Consider the following 14,446-nt stretch of genomic DNA (forward strand, 5'->3'; position numbering starts at 1 on the left):
GACATTCCACCCATTTAGTGGACAAGCATGTTACGGTCAACATGTACTTGTTCCCCCTAGAGGAGTGAATCACAGGCCTGATAAAATCGACTTGCAAATCTGACCAAGGCAGTGTCATCCCCATCTTTTGGAGGGGAGCATGGTGTGTGAGTGATGTTGGCTGAAGTTGTGCACACACAAGACACCCCTTCAAGTATTGATTGAGGTGAAGGGGCCCCTAGGGGAACCTCGCATAGTAGAAACAAGGCAAATCACCAGACACAAGGTTGTATTCCCAAAAGCTAGGGTTTATTGCAAAGCAAAAAGTCTCAGTTGGCCAACTCGGTCTCACGCCCCGCGACATGTGTCTCCAGACCTCGAGGGATGCAAGAGAGCAAATAACATACATCAATTACATATATACAAAGTGGACATCCTGCAATCAGTCATGACATGTTCAGTTTCTTTGAACTGGGTCTGATGATTGACAATTTCGACGAATATGACACCTTCAAACATCTAGAGACATATTTCTTTGTTGAACAGAACACAGTGCTTCTGTTCTTGCAGGCAAGCTGCGTACAGGGGAAGAGTCACATTCCAGGCCTTGCTATCTCCTATTTGCTATTCGTGTCCTGGGAGTCAGCACGCTCTGCTAGGCTTAGGAAAGGGGGGCCGTAAGAAAAGCATAATTCAAGCCTTTAGCTGTTTCTTTCTAGCATTTCTACCATATTAACGTGACTGGCTGGCATCAGTGAGATGATTAAATGCTGTGTTGCTCTCCCCCAAGGCTATATGCGGGAGGGGATTGGGCATTCCTCTTTGGGGCTGCCTACGTTGTGTTTCAACGAATAACTCCCAGCCTTGCGGCCTTGCTCTTTCGCTTTGAACAACAAAGTAATCAGTGAAACAGAATAAGCAGAATAAGCAGAATAAGCAAAATAGGCTTTCGGCTAAGCAGTTTTTAACAAAAAGCAATGAGCAAACGTTAGTGAACAAAATGGCGATTCTAGCTACATCAAAATAGCCACACATTGGTCAAACGTATGAGTCTGTATTTCTGACGTTTAGTGCATGAGACGGTTGGTCGTCGGCCAATATGATACATTGCCATTGGTTGTGAAGTTATCTATTTTCCTAGACTGACAAACCCCTCCTTTTGGCCGATGCCAAACGCCTTATCCATACATTGCATCCTCCTCTGATGATGTGTCTAAAGTATCTGAATTTGAATTTGAAACTGAATCTTGCATGCCACTATATGCGTCTTCATTCTCACCAATATTTATGGCCATGAATTCTTTTGTTGCTCTCATTTCATGAGTATCTTTATGATCTTCGCCATGTGTTTGTTTTTGGGTTACCATATGCATACACTCTTCACTTATCTCAGTGCAAAATAGGGGCAGACAGTGTATGCAACAACAGCAAGTCATAAATATTCCAAACACTACTACTAGTATTGCAATTAACTTCCATCCCCACGCACATAATATCTCCCAGAACCAGGACCCTGCCTCCCAGTTCCCATTCATGGTATAGAGTTCAGAACTCAGGACGTGTAAGTTTCTTATCGCTTCAAAAATCGTAGGGGAGGAGTCATTTACGAATATGCAGCACGCTGATCCCACGATTTTGCAAACCCCCCCACGATCAATCAGTATTACATCAAGAGCCCTTCTATTTTGCAACGTCATTAATCCCCTTTTCTTCTAGTGTCATGTTGTATAGTATATCTGTTGTTATGTTTATTGTATTCTCTAATATATAGAAATGCTACGAATGATTTTGCTAAGTCTTCTGTAATCCAAGCGCCTTCTGTACTTCTTCGTGTCCTAGATCTGGATAGCCTAGCTACATCTGCTGTCTAGAAAAGGAACTTTCCTGGGAACAGTAGACCCAAAGAACATGTGCCTCCCCAGTTTCGGGGTAGCCAGGGATACACTTTATCTCCGCATATAAAATAAACAGGATCACCTACATACTCTGGTTCTACTTCTCTTTTGAGAACCGCTGTATTCATGCAACCAGTAAACGTTCCTACTGAACAGGAGCCTTTCTTCTTTAGGCAAAAAGGGACAGTTTGTGGGCTATAATTCACTGTATAGGAAGGGGGCATTGCATCCTTATTTTCTCCTGCTCTAACACGAAACGTGATTACTGATGTTTTGGATGGTGGAGACAATCTATCTCGTCGTACAGGCTTAGGTGTAGGTTTTTGGATTAACATTCGTGCTTCATGAAATATAGAACAGTTCACGGGGCTCATGATTATTTCCTCAAATTCATTCATGTTTGTTTTATCTAATTGACCCGATTCACTCTTATTCCATTTCCCATAAAATAATGCACTCAGTGATGCACTGCATGCATAACTAAATGGTAATGACTGCACATACCAACCTATTCCCTTCCCAGCATGCTGCGGTAAATGGGCGCATACCCAGCAATTATTTTTCTTTAAAATTGCATGTTTCATGTTCATTATGAGCAATAGGGTATTATTCCCATATCCTTTTCTGTGCCTCTCCTCCATTGGGGACAAGGTGTAAGTAATTACATGAACCGGGCTTTCAGTGTTGGAGATATTAATTACCGGCAAGAGCATATTCAATGGGTGCGTTGCATCCACGCACCATAGTATCAACGCTGTCATTATTGGTGCTAACATACTCATAACACACATAACTATCGTTAAGATCAGCATACAGTTTTTTCAACAATGTGTTTTTTCTAACTTTTCAGTCTTTATACCTAATTTGGTATCAGAAGCGGTGCAGGAGGAGGCTAAAGCTGGTTCTGGCATTCTCTCTCTCACAGTCCTTCTTCTTCCGCAGTGGTCATCGTGAATATCTCTCCTTGTGGCACTCGTCCGAATGTCAATAAGTGCGATAAATGTCAACAGTTCATTCTGCCAGTTCTTAGCAGCCTGGATTGCTTACTCGTTTAGGCAAGATCATTATGCATTCACATGTTGCTCAAAAGAACTCCAGAGAAGTTTATCAATTGCCTTTGTAGCATGTGCGCCCCGCTTGTTCACTCGGGTTCTGGACACATGGATTTTTATGATCGCACTCAGGAGCCGCGAGTCTTGAGTTGCCCGATTTGCACAACTCTCACGCTTCTCTCCTCTAGACCTCCAGTTCCTTCTCCATCCGTGATGGGAACCAGAGGTAATGATGAAAGATCAATGAAATGCAGATTCGATCACTTCTTCTCTTGAGGCCGCAGATTGTACCGTTTAGCTCCTGGTACAGTGTGGTCAATGAATAGTGCCAGTGCACTCCCAGACTCAAACTCAGAGTCTTGTGGCGCAATAACAAGTGGCTGTGGGCTCCGCAGCGGTGATGCAGATTTCATTTCAGGCAGTGGCACAATGGCATGTGATGGTGGCCGCCAAAGTGGTACACGCTTTGTGTAGGCCCGCAGTGATGCAGATTCAGCTGGCCAATGTTGGGGCACTCTTTGCCCTTTCTCCTTTATAGCAATCCTTCCAGGCTTCGCTTCAAGCTTCACTTCAGCTTTAGGCAGATTCTGTAGTAAGGGACTGGCAACAGTTTCCTTCGATTCTGGAGCTGCTGTTTCTTTCTGGTCGTCTCGGTCAGGCAAGTCTTTCAGCGTCGGTGGGATTTTTTTAGCATGCGTGGCATGGATCCATGCCTTCCTCCCATCCACACAAATCGCCGTTTGCGTTGCCAGAAGTACTTGACAGGGGCCACGCCATCTGGGTGCTAACGGTGTCTTTCGTTCGAAGTTTTTAAGTAGCACCCAGTCTCCTGGCTCCAGCGCGTGGCCCGGACCAGTATACCTCACGGGTAAAGCCTCCTGCACCTGCTGATGAATCAAACGCAATTTTTGTATTAAAAGGCCACAATAAGTACTAAGCACAGGATGCTCAACTTCTCTTGGGCTGAGGTGCGCACCAAACATTCGCCGGCTTCTCCATGACAATTTCGTATGGGGAGAGCCCAGTCCTTGCCTGTACTGACGTGCACATGCACAATAGCGCTAATGGTAATGTGTCCACCGAACTCAACTTGCTTCCTGCACATATCTTACTGATCTTAGATTTTAAGATTCCATTATGTTGTTCAATAAGACCGGCCGAACTTGGATGTCTCAAACTATGGAATCGCTTATCAATCTGGAGACCTGCACATATCTGTAATATCACTGCGCCCACAAAATGTGGACCGTTATCTGACCATATGACACGGGGCAGGCCGAACCGGGAAAAATATTCCTTTAGCATTACTTTTGCCGTGCTCATTGGCGTGCAGTCCTTTAAAGGATATGCTTCCACCCATTTGCTGAATGCACATATTACCACTAGAACATATTTCAAGTTTTGGCAACGCTCCATGTCTATGAAATCAAACTGGATTACCTCAAAAGGCATAGAGGGAGGGCCAAAACTTCCTGTCAGAGTCACCGTGCTCTTTCCTACATTGTGCTGTAAGCAAGTGATGCAGTTCTGGACCAATCTTTCTGCATTCTTTTTTATGTTTACATTCTCCCATACCGTAGCTAGATGCTGGATTCTTTTCTTGGCACATATGTGGGTAGGGCTGTGGGCCATTGTGACCATTGCATTTACATAGGAATTCGGCAACATCCAGTTTTTAGTTCTCTTGTCCACCCAACAACCCTCCAAATTTAATTCAGCAGAGCCCTCAGCCCACCCTTGTATCTCATCAGCAGTAGCTCTGGCCTGCATTTCTTTGACAGTGGCAATCCCATCTTCTATCATGCAAGGCACTTCCTCAGACTGTGCTGTCATCATTTTGGTATTTAAATCAGTGGCAGTTTGTTTCGCAATCCTGTCTGCAAATTCGTTTCCCTCTCCCACTTTACATGTCACTCTTTTATGCGCCTCGCATTTCACTATTGCTAGGTGCTTTGGAAACGTGAGTGCAGACAGCAATCGTACAATCAAAGGGCCATGTTGGATTCTGGCCCCATCTGATGTCAAGAAACCCCTCTCAGCCCAGAGTCGGCCAAAGTTATGAACCACGCCAAAGGCGTACTGGCTATCAGTATATATGTTCACGTTTAAATTCTTGAGATATCTCACAGGCTCTGGTCAAGGCTATTATTTTTGCGGCTTGTGCCGAGTTGTAGGGGATTCTTTTGATTTCTACAACGCTCTCTAGGGTAGAGATAGTGTAGGTGGCAGTTGATGTGCCATCAGGTAATTTAAAACAAGAGCTGTCACAAAATAACTCTCCATCTGGCTCTTTCTGTGGGGTGTCACTTAAATCAACTCTCCCCTTCGTTTCTTCTTCAGTAACCATTAAACAATCATGGGGAGGTGATTCATTGTCACCAAGTTCCTCTGTGGGCAGTGGCATTAATTCTGCTGGATTCAAAGCGCTACACCTCATAATTTGGATGTGGGGTGCGAATAAGATGATTTCATATCTAGTCAGTCTAGCAGAGGTGAGGTGTTGCATCTGTGTTCTATTTAGTAGAACGTCTATGGCATGTGGCACCATCAAAATTAAAGTGTGCCCCAATACCATCACCTCCATTTGTTTCACTGACGCAGCAGCCGCTGCAACAGCTCGCAAACATCATGGCAGTGCGCGCTACAGGGTCCAGCGCGGAAGAAAAATTGCAGCATGGCCTATTTTTTCCACCTTGTTCCTGTGTCAAAACAGCCAATGCGCATCCTTCACTTTCGCATACAAACAGTCTAAAAATCTTCCCATAATTTGGTGTGGCCAAAACTGGAGCAGAACATAATGCAATTTCAACAACTCAAATGCTCTCTGACATTCTTCATTCCACTGCAAAGGCATCACAGCATCCTTTTTCGTCAATGCCACCATTGGTTTCACAATTAACGCAAAGTTTCCAATCCACTGCCGGCAATAAGAAGCCATGCCTATTATGGCTCTGACTCCTTTCTGTGTTTTTGGAATAGGCATACCAGAAATGCTCTCTATTCGCTCTGGCATTAGTCTTCTCCCGTCTTTCGAAAGTAAGTAACCCAAATACTCTACTTCCTTTCGACAATACTGACATTTTTTACAAATCTTCTCTTTGTCTGCAGCGATCAAAAGATTGTCTATATATTGTAGCAATACAAAACCTGTTGGTAGCTCTAGCATATCTAGTTGTTCCTTCAATGCCCTGCTGTAAATACTCAGACTTTCCCTGTATGCTTGTGGAATGCGCGTGAATGTGAATAACCGTCCTCCTAAAGTGAACGCGAACAAATATCTACTGTCCTTGCTCACTGGAATGCTAAAGAAAGCATTCTTTAAGTCAATCACGCTAAAGTATTTTGCTGATGCAGGTATCATTGTCAAAATGGTAGTGACGTCTAGCACTAAGGGAAATTGAGGGTCGACTACCTTGTTTAACGCGTGCAGATCGATTATGAAACGATAGGGTACCTTGTTATCTCCTTTCTTGTATACCGGATGAATGGGGCTGTTGCATGTATTACCTGCAATTTCCTCAATTACCCCTAATTTCACCAAATCCGAAACAATCCTTTTCAATCCTTGCTCTCTGTCAGCTGAAATTCTGTACTGTGGAATACGCGGCAGCATGACCCCTTCTTTCAAAATCACTTTTACTAGCTCTATCTTTAAGCATCCCACATCATTGTCATTTGTTGCCCATATACAGATTGGCACCTTACTCAACTCTCCTGCATATCTAGACTGACAGAGGTCCTGCCCCATGTGTGGCCAGTATGCAACCTCTCACAAGATTTCTAATGTCGTATGAAAACCCTGATGACCGGCTGTGGCTGCATCATGGCCGTGACTTAGCATCAGGCTTTGGAATGAGGTAGGGACCACCCACTGGTCATGGCCAGATATGGTTTTCCTCACCAACAAACCGTCTTGGATTTGGAACATTTTTGGACATTTCATCAACACTCTGAGGTCCTCTTTCCCAACGTAAACAGTAGCCATCAGGGGAAAGTTCTCAGGGTCCTCAATGTGTTGATAAAACTTACCAATTATTGGATCCCCTTTTTGAGCCGTAATCAAATCAGCATATGGGGTCTCCTTACTCCATTGTGCAGTTGAGAGTTCATTGTGAGCATTTGTCTGGGATCTATTGATAGCAGTGACCTGGATTTCCCCCAACAGGGACTCGATCTCAAGTAGATCCCCTTGGATTGCTGCGGTTTTGGCCAGCTGATCAGCTAGGTCATTTCTAGTTTTGTCTGGTCCCTCTACTTTAGAATGACCCTTAATCTTTTTCCAGTAGATGGTCATCCCATTCTAGGTGACCAGAGCATCAATATTTTGTATTAATTTTCAGCGTTTTAAAGGTTTATTATTAGCACATAGCATGCCTCTGGTTTTCCAGTTAACCAGGTGCTCCACAAACCCGTTCCGTACATAATATGAATCAGTGATTATGACCAGTTTGTGGAGTTGGTGTTGAAAAGCAGTGAGGATGGCTTGATGCACAGCAATCAACTCTGCCACTTGACTACTTTGGGGACCGATTTTGTACCCAGCGGAGGGTTCTGGGACATCATTCACCCATGCATTCCCTACGCCGGCCACAAGTTCCTTTTCCCCGTTATTGTCAACATGGTAGGAGCACTCATCCACAAAGACAATGGGCATTCCCTCACACTTATCTTCTTCATAGACTATGTGTGGGGAATTAAGGTATGCCTCCATGTTGTCCTTGATTTCAAGACTTTCGTCCTCGAGACAGTTTTCTCTGGCACAATCATGAAAGTCAGCCAGACCTTGAACGAGAGGACTCTTCTTGTTTTGGCCATATCTGACCTCCACAGGATAGCCTTGCATTGACAGAATCCAGGAAGTACGTGGGAATTACTCACATTTCCGGCCCGGATTCTTTGAAGATATTGCAAAGGTTGGTGTGGAGTCCCCACTATGATGTGTCCCCCCTGGATAAACAGGCAGTAATTCTTCAATGCCCACACCATTGCCAGGAGTGCCTTCTCACAATCGTTGCATTTTTCCTCCACAGAGGATAAAGTCTTACTCGCATAGATTACTTTATTGACCTTGTCATGCTTTCGATATAATACTGCCGTAAAGCATGTATTTGAGAACCCTGTCTCCAAGAAGAACTCCTAGTTTTGGACAGGGTAAGCTAGGCAAGGCGCTTGTGAGAGACTTCTTTTGAGTTGTCTTACTGCCTCGGCTTGTTCGGGACCCCACTCCCACTTGACCCCCCCCTTCAAAAGATGGATCAGGGGTCTTGTGATCTCTGCATAATCCTCAATGAACTTTCTGCTGTAATTAGTTAGTCCAAGGAGGTTCCTTAGTTCCCTCAGCGTTGTGGGGTCTTTTATCTTCTGGAGTGCTTCTACTTTCTTTTCCTGGGGACAGAGACTTTCATGAGTTAACTCATGCCCCAAGAAATTGACACGGGTCCTGCACCACTGTGCCTTTTGGAAAGAGAGTTTTGCTCCGGCAGCGCTCAACTGTGTCAGAACATAACAGATCTCCGCTATGTGTTGATCCACAGTTGAGCTTTTGATTAGAACATCATCTGCATAGGCCAGGTTACTCCTTTCACCCAAGTCAGGCATGGCCTTATGCAGAAAGATGTTAAATTAATTGATGTATTCGAAGGAAGTCTGGGTTCAAGCGTACTGCTGCCCCCCGAAGGTAAAGGCCAGCTTGTATTGGCCCTCCCTACTGACAGGTACAGTCCAGTACTCATTGGTCAGGTCAATGGCAGTGTATACCTTTGACCCCTGGATCTGGGCCAGCCCTTGGTCAATGCAGGGAAGAGGCCATCGGGAAGTATGGACCCGTTTGTTGAGCTCCATTAGGTATGCACAGAGTCTACAGTGGCCGTTTTGTTTCAAAATCCCCAGTACCGGATAATTGAAGGTACTGTGGACTGGACCAATTATCCCAGGGGACTCAAGGTTCTTAATTATTTCAGTAAAGGACTCCATTGATGCGAAAGGCAAGCGGTATTGCTTCACAAACACTGGAGTCATGCCAGGGCCCGTGGGAATTGTTGTTATGTGGATGTCGGTGCGACCACAGTCATAAGAGTCCACCACAAAGATATCTTGAAAATCTAAGAAAACTTGTTTCAATTTTTACTTTTGCTCCAGAGTCCCACAGGCATAAGCTAGGTTGACTCTCTTCAACCATCTGCCTGAATCCCGGAAAGACTTCTGGTTTGGCTATCTCAGCGGCTTCCTCCAGCTGGGTGAAGAAGTCCCTGGTTAAAGTGTTGACTTGGACTGATGGGTTCAGGTGGGGAAGGCAGTCCTGGTGGACTTGAAAGATCACCTCATCCCTCCTGAAGTCACAGGTCAAATCTTCATTACCATAAGGGCAGGAAGAGTACACCAGGAAATTCCCCCCATGTTGGGTGAAGATCCTGACTGGTGTTGTGTTATTGTCGCTATCACTGTCAAAACAGTCCTTGGGGATCGGTCCTATCAGTTTGTTACCTAAATCTATGGAAAAATGACGGTCATCAACTGCCATACCAATAATGGTGCCTGCGCCCAGATTGATACTCTTTAGGTCGCTGTTATCCACCTCTATTGGAATGGTGTCTCTATTGACTAGTGGTGTTGGGTTTACCCCCAACCCTTGATGTGGGAAATGAGCATTGAGATGAACATAGGCGTCAGGATTTTTCAGTTTCTGTCCTCTTTTAATCTTGACTTCAAGTGAGAATTGTCAGGTCCGTTCTGGGATGGTGACTTCCTCTCCAATCTGAATTTCAACTGCATATGGCAGCAGTTGAGCTGACCGAAATGCTTTCTCTGGGTCATCAAAGTCCATGGCATTACCCACTAATCGGGACCACGCTTTGAAGTGTATTAGGTCCAAACTAATGGCCAAGTGATTGAGAGTGTCACTGCCTAAATAAAATGCAGCAGGGACATCTTGCACGACCCAACAATTATGGACTATGCTCTTGTTGCCTATGGACATTTTGAGCATACACCTGCTGAGTTGGGTGTTGCAGGTCCATTTCCCATTTGTCTAACAGTTTAAATGTGAGTATGGCTGGATCTTTTGAGAGTTTTCGGAACATGGATTCACTGATGAAGCTCTTACCGTTGTTCACGCATACTCGGGCGAGAACAGAGTCCTTCCATTCATTTAACTGAATAGGGATGAACAACTGCTCTCCAATTTTCTGAATATCAGCCTAGATTTGAGCTGATTTCTCATTATTTTGGACTATAGGAGTAGGATTTTCTGATTGTGAATTTGTATAGAATTTCAGAGTGTTCCCTTCCAGTGTGGAATGTCACTTTAGACTGGAAGGAAGGTTAATTTTCAGAAATAGAGAAGACTTCCCTTCACCAGTTTGTTGCCCTACTGCAATTACTGTCACGTAGGGGATTTGGTGATTTTGGAAATGGAATTCAATTTGGTCAGGTTTTTGTTCAACCATGTGGCATGTGCCATTTAAACTAACATGGTTGACACTATGTTTCAATTTTATTGGTCGGTTAGTCTGGGTCCAGAGAACCTTGTTTACACAATCTATGAGGGAGGCAATCTACGCACAATGTCATTCCCTAGTAAACATGGTGTGCCCTCTGGAGTCACAACTATGACCGGGTGCTTCACCTTGTGTCGCCCAATTTTAATGTCTAAATCTGCTGTCCCCTCGACAGGAATTTCATCCCCATCGAAGGTCTGAAGTTGTCCAGGAAGAGGCGTGAGAAGGATATGGTATTTCTCCCCCTTCCCAAATTCAGCTGATCAAAGGCCCTTTTTGACAGAAGGGTGCCTTGGGATCCAGTGTCCACCAGTCCCAAAAATGTACATTGCCCCTGTATTTGGACCGGGGCATTAAATCTCCCTCCTTTTCCTCAAGGGGGCAAAGATAATGCGCATTTTTGGCCAATTGGTAGGTTAATTTCTTTGCTTTGGATTCTGACAAAGGGCTGATTTGGGCAGGATTTTGTTTGGGATCTTGGGAACCTGTAAGAAAAAGATAGCAATTGGATATGGGGGATGTTTTGAGCTCCCCTGGTTCTGATTCCGGGCTGCCCCCCCTTTTAGGAGGCAGTCACCAGAATTGGTTTGAACAAGGAGATTTTCTTGCTGGTCATTCTGGGGTTTGATGATGGGCGGTTTTAACTCGGTCCCCACATCTACCCAGTCTTGATCAGGATCTCTTGGGACCCATTTTTCTTTGGGAGGAGTTCCTCCATCCCTGAAGGAGAAGATCATTTTCCCAGAATCCTCTGAGGACCCCTCTCCTTCAAATTGGAAGATTTGCACCTCCTCCACAAAATGGGCCTTTTTAGGCTCTTTATTTCTCCTACCCGCCCTCTGTTCCTTAGGTTGCAGACTTTCGGGGGTAGGAGATTCTGGTTCCAGTTCCTGGGCTTCCAGGGGCTTTTCACAAGTGGGGAAGGAAGCTTCCTCTAAGGCTTTACACCCCCCTTCCCCTTGCGCCTCCTCCCTGGGAACCGGTGGGTTATCGGGGTTCTCTCCCCGTCATTGCTCTGGAGCACCAGACCCTTGATTTGAGAGTTCTGAGTCACCATGTTCATTGGAGGGTTTTGCTGCCCCCTCAACATGCGACCCAGATCCTGTGCCAAGTTCTGGACCTGGCGCTCCAGTTGGGACACCCGCTCTGGCTGGTACAGGGTTCTCTGGTCTACCCTGGGTTGATCACAGGAAGGGTAACTGTCCCTTCTCCCATAATACCCCTGGTTGGGAAAGTTTTGGTACCCCTCCATCCTTAGCCTCCCCTCTCCCAGATTGGGCTGTCTGGGCTCAGGAAAGTGGGGAAAGAAAGAAGGATTATTTTGGGGGTTGAGGTTTGGTGGGTACCGTGGAAATAAACTCAGCCCGGCATTTGGGGGATTACTGCCCTCCTGGGGAAAGTGTGGAGGGAAGTTTCCTGGGTTGGCAGCTGCCTGGTTGGATCCCCCCCGCTTGGGCTGGAGGAGTCCACACATAGCCCAGGATGGGTCTGCTGCCCTTGTAACAGGGGCTGATGTAGTCCGGGGAGGTAGGGGTCCATTTGTGGGGTTACCTCCCTGACTCCCTGTTTGGGATTGGCCCGAGGGCCTTCTGGGTCTTGGGTTAGTAGGATTCTGCATGGGAAGGTTTTTAGGCCCCTCCATCTCCAAATCTAAAATGGGGGCAGCCTTTACCTCCGCCACCTTAGCAGCAGCAGGGGTGCTGGTTGGTTTTGGGTTTTTATTAGCACTTTTACTTTCTACTGGTTTCTGTACTTCGTAAATGCGAGTTGCTTGTTCAATGACCCAGTCTAGTGATCTTTTCTCATTAAAGTCCCTCACCAGCTGGGTCATAATGTATTTAGGGAGTGCATGAAAGAAGGTATTGACAAACTCCCTGCTGTCTGTGCGCACCTTCCTGGTGGTCTGCACGTTTCAACTCTTGGACAAATTCTTGTGGGGCCTGGTCTTCCCCACATTGCAGTTTGTAGGCTGCCTTGCGGGCCTCTTGAGGGTGTCTATGGATTGAAATGTGCTTTAAGATGGCCGCCCTATATGTGGACCATCTTAAGTGGTTCTGATCCTCCAGCCCGCAAAGAAGCTGGAGTACTCAGGTGAAAATGTCCTCTTGACATACTGAATACAACTTTGGCTGTCCTTCAGGTGGAAAGTCTCCATCATTTGCTCAGACAGCTCAAGGTGCTCCCAAACTGAATATTTGGCATTTTTATGGCAGGGCGTGATGACGCTCCTAATAACCTTGATTTGCTTCAGGGGATATTTCAGTAAAGCTCTCTTAACTTTGTTGGCCTTTTTAGTTTTGGTCACTCTTGTCCACTCATCCTGTGACTCAGAGGTGCTGCTACCTGAGGTGGCTGTCTGATCCTCTAGGCTCTCCCTGATTCTGCAAGCTTGGGTATGGCTGGCAGAATGTGGGGGCCTAGTCTCTTGAGACTTGTGGCACTCAGAAGAGTCTTCTGACTCTCCCTTGCTCCCAGGATTGGCTGAGTACCCTCCCCCCCCACTGTCCTAGCTGGGAAGAGGTTTTTAAGATGCTCTTAGTGGGCCTATTTTCATGGTATTCCCCACCAAATTTGACTGACTGATCTCTAGGTAGGTGATATTTCTGAGGATCCAGTTCTCTGATTCTCCCCTCATTGGAGTCTCCCTGATCAGAGAGGCTGGCCCTAATATTTGGGAACCTGTACATAGATGCCCGCCCATCCATTTCTGGGAGGTGCTGACCTGTCAGTCCCATATTTCCCATTGTGTTGAAGTCTACCATCCCTGTGGCCTTGGTTCATATAAGCCACTGGACATGAGGGTGGCAGAGTCCATGGAATTGAAGGGATTAAAGTCCCTGATGCCAGGGTTTATGAGGTTATGCTCAGGGGTTTCTCTCTCCCATCTTACCTCATCTTTTTCAGCCCCTATTTCCTGATGACATGCCAACATCTGACCTTTTTGCTCCTCTATTAAGGCCATACTAGTCTCTGAGTTGTTCTTGCATGGCTATCTGTTGGTGGAACATGTCATCCGTTTCACAGAGAGCCTCATTGTCTCCCTGTGCTTCCTGCCTGCATTGGAAGTATTGGGCCAATTTTTGCTGCAGGAGACTGACCTCCTGAGTTTGGCCCTTACTGGTCTGATTATTCTTTGCCAAAGCATCCTCCAGCCACCTGGTTTGCTCTAACAGCTTTTCATAATCAGTTTTGATTTCCCCATACTCTTGAAGGGCCTGGTGATTTTCTTCTAACTTTGTTTTTAAATGGCTGACTTCCTAGCCTAAGGCGTCCCTCTGTTTTTAAAGGTGCCAGCTGTCTGGCGCTCCTCATCAAACTCTCTTTGATAATTAATTTATTATTTTCCCCTTTTAAGGATTCTTGGTGGTTTTCTAAGGTGACTATCTGTTCTGCGCATGCTCTGTTAAGGGTTAATTGCTGCGCCAGTTTTTGTTGACTCTGTTTTAAAGAGGCAAGCCTTTCCTGACACTCTTTTTGCAGTGTCTGTACCTGTGTATCTTGTTCTGGATTCTTTTGCAGTAAGATAGCCAGATCTTCTTGGAGTTTGGTGGCATACTGCCTAGCCTCTGTTTCAGATTCTTTACTATCTTGGAACCTTTGCTCTGCAGAGTCCAGATTGCTCTGGATTTTCTGCAGTGCTTCCCCTTGCATCGTTGTGAAATCTACATGGTCTGCATACTTTTCCTGTATGACTCCTATGTCGAGGTACAGGTAGGCCGCTATTTTGACAATTTTGCATTGCTCCTCTTTTATTTTAGGGGTCATGTACTATTCGCTAAGTGCTTGATGTAATGGACCCTTGTCCTGCCAGGTATCAAGGTTGATTGCAGTGATTTGCTGTTTTATTTCCTGCAGCCATACCTGTTCGTCCTGTTCTAGCCATTCACCCCTGACAAACAATTTGTGCTTTAGGTGTTCCCTTGCAATATTGATTTCCACTGGGGTTGCCATTCCGGAAATATTAATTTCCTTCTGGCTTATCTCAGGGTTACTTTACTTTTGCAAACAGGCCCAACTCCTTTCA

The sequence above is a fragment of the Ambystoma mexicanum genome, chromosome 6p, assembly GCF_040938575.1.
Source record: "Ambystoma mexicanum isolate Mex_15411 chromosome 6p, UKY_AmexF1_1, whole genome shotgun sequence".
NCBI lineage: Eukaryota > Metazoa > Chordata > Amphibia > Caudata > Ambystomatidae > Ambystoma > Ambystoma mexicanum.